The sequence below is a fragment of the Falco biarmicus genome, chromosome Z (assembly GCF_023638135.1).
Source record: "Falco biarmicus isolate bFalBia1 chromosome Z, bFalBia1.pri, whole genome shotgun sequence".
In the NCBI taxonomy this organism is placed as follows: domain Eukaryota; kingdom Metazoa; phylum Chordata; class Aves; order Falconiformes; family Falconidae; genus Falco; species Falco biarmicus.
The window spans coordinates 75,142,491-75,149,454 of record NC_079311.1 but is presented as its reverse complement, the minus strand read 5'-3'; positions in this window follow the sequence as shown (position 1 = coordinate 75,149,454).

Sequence of the window (6,964 nt, the reverse complement as noted above, 5' to 3'; positions counted from 1 at the left end):
TCAGGAGCTCTGTGTCCCCTTGGGGCTCCCAGGGCACGGCTGACACAGATGGTGGGGTGCTGCCACTGGGGACGGGCTGGTAAAGCCAACTGCTTGCTGGCTGCTGGGGATGGGGCTGGAGAGACGCCAGTGCCTGGCTCTTCTTCAGAGGGGCCCTAGGGCAGGGCGAGAGACAGTGGCACCAGTGGCACCCAGGGTAAGACCTTCTGAATCCCCAGGATGCTTCCCCTAAGCTCCGAGCAGGATCAGCACACCAGGATGGGCAGTGAGAGCGAAACCCATGGGCATTATGCCTTGGGAGGGGACAGTGCGGAGGCTATGAAATCCTGAACGGGGGCCATGGCTCGCTAACCCTCCTAGCCAACACCTCAGGGCCATGAAATCATCCCACAAAGACCCAACTGTCAAGTCCACATAGCAGACAGGTCTGGGGGCAGGTAACAGCCTGGGCAGGCTGTGGGAGAGCCAGCACAACCCCTCCGCCCTGGGCACGGGGGCTGGCGGTGCTGCTGGGTGGCGCTGAGCAGGGAACGGCCGTGGGCAGGGGAGGCCTCGCAAACACGAGCACCCACGAGGAAGGAAGGCAAAGTGGGGATGTCAAAACAAGACGTAGCACCAACGGAGGGATGACAGCGGTGGCCCCAGACTCCCAAGACCCAACAGTACACAGTGGGGAGGGGTCCTGCTGTAACATCTGCCAGCTCTGTCACTCCTCTGCGATGAATCCCAGCAGGTCCCATGGACTTGGGAACCTGCAGCTGATGCAGCTGGTCCCTGACAATTTCTGTGTCCACACAAATAGAAAGTCACGTTCCTGCGCCCATGCTCCTCTGGCTCAGGGCACCGGACAGCCTGCCACCCATATCGTTAAAAAACAGGTCCAAGAAAGCATTGAGTCCCTTGCTTTTTCTTCATCCTTAATGTCACGTGTCCATTGCCAAGAAGTAGCCCTCCGGTGTTTGCATAGAGACTTCCTTGTGCGATGAACATTCTTCAAAAGCCCTTCTTGCTGTCACACACATCCCTGGCCAGTTTCAGCTCCTGGTGAGCTTTCGTGTCTTCTCCCTGCCGATGCGAGCCACGGCTCTGTCATCTTCTGGCAAAGCCTCACCGGGCTTCCAGAGACCATCCAATTCCTTTTCCCTCTGCAGCTGTGCCAGGAGCTCCCCATGCAGCCCGGCCAGCCGCCTGCCCTGCTCGCCTGATGTCTGACACGGGAATTGCCCGCTCCTGAGCTTGTCCAAGGCGCTCCTCTGAAACACAGCAGCACTTACCAGATCCTGAGCCCTCAGCACAACATTCCCAGGACACTGCCAAGTGCCTCCCTGAGCAGCGACACTTTTTTTGCTCTCTCCAAACCCAGGGCAGCAGCTCTGCTCTCCCTTTTGGCTCATTCCACTGACCATTTTAAACTCCACCATCTCATGGTCACTGTGGCCAAGACCATCCCACCTCCCATGAGTCCTCCTCCATTCACAACGAGCAAGCCTGGGAGGGCAACCTTTCTTAGGCGGCTCCCCAAGACTTGTGGCAAGAAGTTCTCACTTCCCACAAACTTCTGGAATTTTCCAGACCTGCCCGGCACAGCAGCAGCAGGCTATTGCCAGCCAGTACCTGGCAAGTAGAAAGCTGCCAGAAGGACAAGGGATACCCATCCAGGGATTTCCCCTCGTTGCCTTCGCAATAACTCCTCTGCTCTGGCATGGCCCTGGGCCCCGGGGAGCAGGCACCGACTGCCGCCCCATCTGATTTGTTTCCCATCGCCCTCATCCTCACCCAGAGGCTCTCAGCCACAGCACGGGTGACCGTAAGGGCTGTACCCTCAAACCTCTGCCTTACAGCAGGTGCAACACCCCCAGCTCGCCTGCCCTGCCCACCCCTCCACAACAGCCTCTACTCTCCAGCCCAGCACTGCAGGCGGGGACCTGCTCCACCAAGGATGTTGCTGCTCATCCCAAGGATGTCCCAGCTCTGCCAATGGACCAAGGCTTCCAGCCAGAGGCACCTGCACCCACAGCCCCCGAGAGTTGCCCTGTAGGCACTCCGGGACACCCCAGACCCCCTGAGCCCTCTGCCTCCCAGGAGGAGCTGGGGAGGTTCTTGGGGGCGGGGGTGGGGCGGAACACTGGCAGCCCCAACATTCCATCGTGGGAGACACCAGAGAGTCATTAGCAGCCAATGGGCAGGACTGCCACCACTGCGGCTGGCCACCCCATCGCCCTGGCTGCTTTCCACTTCTGATCCCCAAAACCTTCTGCCCCAAGGTAGGGACCAACCCGACCCCTGCAGCCCTGGGGACACGCTGGGAGGCAAGTGCAGAGGTGACCGCCGGCCATGGCTCCTGTCTCTCTTTCAGCCTCAGCCAACCTGTGCCAACTGGCCGGGCAGGAGGAGCCGCCGTTCCCCGCAGCCTGGGCACCCCACACCGCCCAGGCACAGCGGCAGGTATGGCACCCCTGGCTGCTCTGGCACCCCGGTGTCCCATACAGCACCGGTGGCCCCTCAGCGCTCCCGGCGCCCCCATCACACCCGCTCCCCCAGCACTCTTCACAGGGGGGAGGGGGGTGCAGCAAGGCCGGACCGGCATCCCTGCCCTCACCTGCCTGACACGTGCCCAGAAAAGCCCCTTCCCAGAGATTTTCCCAAGGCTCCTCCCCACGGTGCAGCCCCCTCCCGCTGGCACAGCAGCTCAGCCCGTGGGGGCACCCCCCACGTGCCTGGCGCAGAGCTGGGGCAAGTTGGTGATGGGGGCCGGCTCGGCGCGTGCCCCTGGAGGCTCCCCCAGCTCAGCATGGCTCCCACGCACCCACGCAGGGCTGCAGAGGGCTCCAGGAGGCTGCTGCTGTGACCCCCACATCTTCCAGCTCCAGTGGGCCACCACCACCCGGCCTCTGCCGGCCACTGCCACGCTCAACCACAGCAAGGCTTTTCTGCTGGGTGCTGCCCTGTGGGGCCATGGTGGCTGTGGGGTCCCCCAGGGCCAGCTGCAACACCTCGCACCCTCCAAAAAGCAGCGGAGAGCCCTGGCCCCAGCACCCCGCTGCTGCCCCAACGTCCACCCACAGCCACCAGCACATCCAGGGGCAGCCTGCAGGGACCAACATTTGCTGCACGGCCACCCCTGCGGGGGCACCCCCGGGCAGCAACATGCCCCCAGGCAGTGATGTCGCCCCCAGCCCCTGTGCTGCCCCCCGCAACCAAGGCACTGGGGATGCAGAAGGTGACCACGATGCATCTCAGGAGGTCCTGCTCAAAGAGGCCCTAGGGCTCTTCGGTTGTTTCCTGGACACAGAGGGGGTCAGCTGTGACAGTGCCAGCAGTGTCCTCATGCCTGGGGACCCTGCTGGCACTGAGAGAGAGGGGACAGCGGTGGCCCTGGCCCCAGACCTTGATGTGTATGAGGACCTTTTCCTTGAATTCTTCCATTGCTCCCTGGACACATCCAGTCCAAACAGTGCCAGCAGCATCTCCATGCCTGGGGATGCTGGTGGTACCTGCAGAGAGGAAAGAGCCCCAGCCTCCCCAGTTCTCACCACCTCTGAGGAGGCTTTTCTTGAAGAGATTGGAAGGCTCTTTCCTTGCTCCCCAGACACGGTGTGGGGTAACCAGAACAGTCACAGCCACATGCCCCCCAGCTCCTGTGCTGTCCCCCACAAGGAAGCCCTCAGCGACCCACCAGGGGATCTCCATCTGCCCAGGAAGGTGTCTCTTGAAGAGGGACTGAGGTTCTTTGATAGTGCCCTGGAGGCGTTGGGGGGCAGCCAGGAGGCTCCCAGCAGCATCCCCATGCCCAAGGACCCTGGGGACCCCTGCCCAGCCATCCCCTACTGGGACTGTGACTTGCTTGTGCTGCCCGAGGAGCTCTTCAATGGTGACTGCAGCGTCCCCAACATCGCTGACGCCATCCTGAGCTCAGATGAATTCGACATCAGCTGGATGGAGCCCCAACAGCTGTTGGGGGGATGTGGGCATGGAGCTGCCACCACCCCAGCCTGCCATGCCAGAGCAGCAGCCCAAGAGACAGTGCAAGAGCCCCTTGCTGCGGCCACCCAGGAAGCACAGGGCACTGGCAGCCGGCACAGGGGTGGCAGGGGGGGACTGGAGCCAGAGCAGCCCCGGGACAGGGACAGACATGGGGGCGGCAGGGCAGGGGGCACGCACACACCACAGCAAGGGCTGCAAGGCCTTCGTCACCAACACCACCAGTGTCCCCTCCAGCGGGGACAGGGCTCGGTGTGAAGCTTAAACTTTGGGTCAGCCCTGCAGCTGGCGTTCTGGGCTGCATCTTTTCTTGCGCTTGCCTCCCTCTTGCCAGCAGAACTCTCTGTGGCCCCCGAGAGCTGCAGGCACTGGCAGTGCCGCTGCTGCAGGGCACAGGGGCTTTGGGGCAAGAACGATGCTCGATGCTCGGGGTGGGCCAGCATGAGAGGTGAGGTGCTGAGCAGCAGCAGCACCAGGAGCTGCGGCGTGCTGTGTTGGACTGCACCTGACTGGACTCCAGAGCGGGTCCCAGTGCCCTAGCGGCCTCCCTGGGGCTGCCCTAAGGAAGGGGCTCAGCCCCCGAGCCCGGGCACTGGGGACTGCCCTGGTGGGGACCTCACCCCACACCTGCAGCCAGAAACAGAGAGGTGAGGCTGCTTCCCGAAGGTGCCCTTAGCCCCACTCTCTGGAGCTCGGCTGGGCAATGGGCAACGCTGGGAGAGCCAGTTCAGGACACTTTGTGGCCGGAGCAGGAGATTCTTTCTTTTTCCTCGATTCCCTCCTTGCTGGTCTTGTGGCTGCCCAGGGTGCAGGCAGGCGAGGGGAGGGGGGTCCCTGGCTGGCCTGCAGCTCCCTCCCTCGCCAATCTTGGGGTGGTCTGTGGGTTTTCTTGGGTGTCTGTCACAACGGAGGGAAGACACAGTCACTCAATATGAGTGATCAGCAGACTTCGTTTATTGTCCCTTACAGTCACCTTTTATGCCTTGTTATAATTAGCTCATACATATTACAAAAGTTAAGCTCATTATTGGTTAGTTGCCCAAATACCAAGCCCGCCCCTAGTTTCTCTTCTGTAGTTATCTGTTCCCACCTGCAACATTCTTTTCCCACCGCGATCTTCCTGATATTGTGTAACGAGAACAGCCAAAGACAGTGTATTTTTGCTTTACTTCACATAAGCTGAGAGCAATGTGCATTTTTGTCCAGCCAGCTGGACTATGTGACCCTTTTCAGCTAGCCAGTTATCCACAGATGTCTGTCAGTAAGGAACATCCATTGGGCAGGGGCTACTTGTGGAGGAGGAATGCCTGTGGCAGGGGGATGCCCTTGGGGCAGGGGCAGCCATGGGGACATGATTCACAGAGCCAGGGCTGCCCCTGTGGAGGGGTACCCTTGGGCCCAGCGGTGGGCATTGCAGCAGGGTGGGCACTGCAGTGGGGTGGGCACTGCATCAGGGGTGGGCAATGCATCAGGGTGGGCACTGCAGCAAGGTGGGTACTGCATCGGGGGGGCACTGCAGCAGGGTGGGCACTGCAGCAGGGGGGCACTGCAGCGGGGGGGCACTGCAGCGGGGGGCACTGCAGCAAGGTGGGTACTGCATCAGGGGGGCACTGCATCGGGGGGGCACTGCATCAGGGGGGGCACTGCAGCAGGGGGGCACTGCAGCAGGGTGGGCACTGCATCAGGGGGGCACTGCAGGGGGGGCACTGCATCGGGGGGGCACTGCAGCAGGGGAGGCACTGCATCAAGGGGGCACTGCATCGGGGGGGCACTGCAGCAGGGGAGGCACTGCATCAAGGGGGCACTGCATCAAGGGGGCACTGCATCGGGGGGGCACTGCATCGGGGGGGCACTGCAGCAGGAGAGGCACTGCATCGGGGGGGCACTGCAGCAGGAGAGGCACTGCATCGGGGGGGCACTGCAGCAGGGTGGGCACTGCAGCAGGAGAGGCACTGCATCAAGGGGGCACTGCATCGGGGGGGCACTGCAGCAGGAGAGGCACTGCATCGGGGGGGCACTGCATCGGGGGGGCACTGCAGGGTGGGCACTGCAGGGGGCGCACTGCAGGGGGCGCACTGCAGGGGGGGCAGGGCGCATCTGCGCCCGGGCCGCAGTGACAGGCGCCGCCGTGCGGCCGGTGCTGCCCTCTGCTGGCAGCTGCACGCGCAGGGCCCGGAGCCTTCCGGGGCGCTGCAGGAGGCCCCAGCCCTTGGGTCAGGGACCCACCTCTAACCGCAACACCTTGTCCAGCGAGGGGGTCTCCCATCCTGCACCCACCGTGGCTGGGCTGCGGCTCCTATGGGTTCCCATGGTCCTTGTGTGGCCCAGCTGTGGGGTGGGATGTGGCTCTGCAGCCGCACGGGGAGCCCCGGGTGGCGCAGGGAGATGCCAGCCACAGTGGCAACGGAAGGGCTGCCCTCAGCTGCCACCTTGACTAGTCTCACGCCATCCACAACAAGCCCCAGCTACCAGAACCTTCCCCCCCCAGCACCTTTGGGTGCTGTGCAGGGGAGGAGGGTGCCATGGGAAGGCTCTTGCCGCTGCAGCTACCAGGGGTCTCTGCTGGGGTCGTGGCCCCTGGAAAGGGGCATGGGCTGGCGCCGACCCAGTCCCCAGTGCCAGCTGCTCTCCTGGGACTGCTGGGGGGTTGGGGAGGGGGGGGAAGCCAGCCAAGGTCCCTTGCTGCTGCAAGTACTGGTGTGGGGGACAGCTTCAGCCCCCTAGCAGGTCTATACACTACTCCAAGGCATGGGCAGGTGCCCTCAGAGCCCCCACGGGCACTCTCCCCACAAAGAGCCATGTACCATAGGTGGCAAGAAAGAAAGATAAGGTTTTCCAGCGCTCCTGCTGGATTTAAATAGCATCCTGAGTTAAGAGAGGCAGCAGGGAAGACGGGCTGCTGGGAGCTGGGACATGCTCACCACCGTCCCATGGCCTGGTTGTCCCAGCCTCCCCAGCAGGCTGAGATGCCAGGTGGGATCTC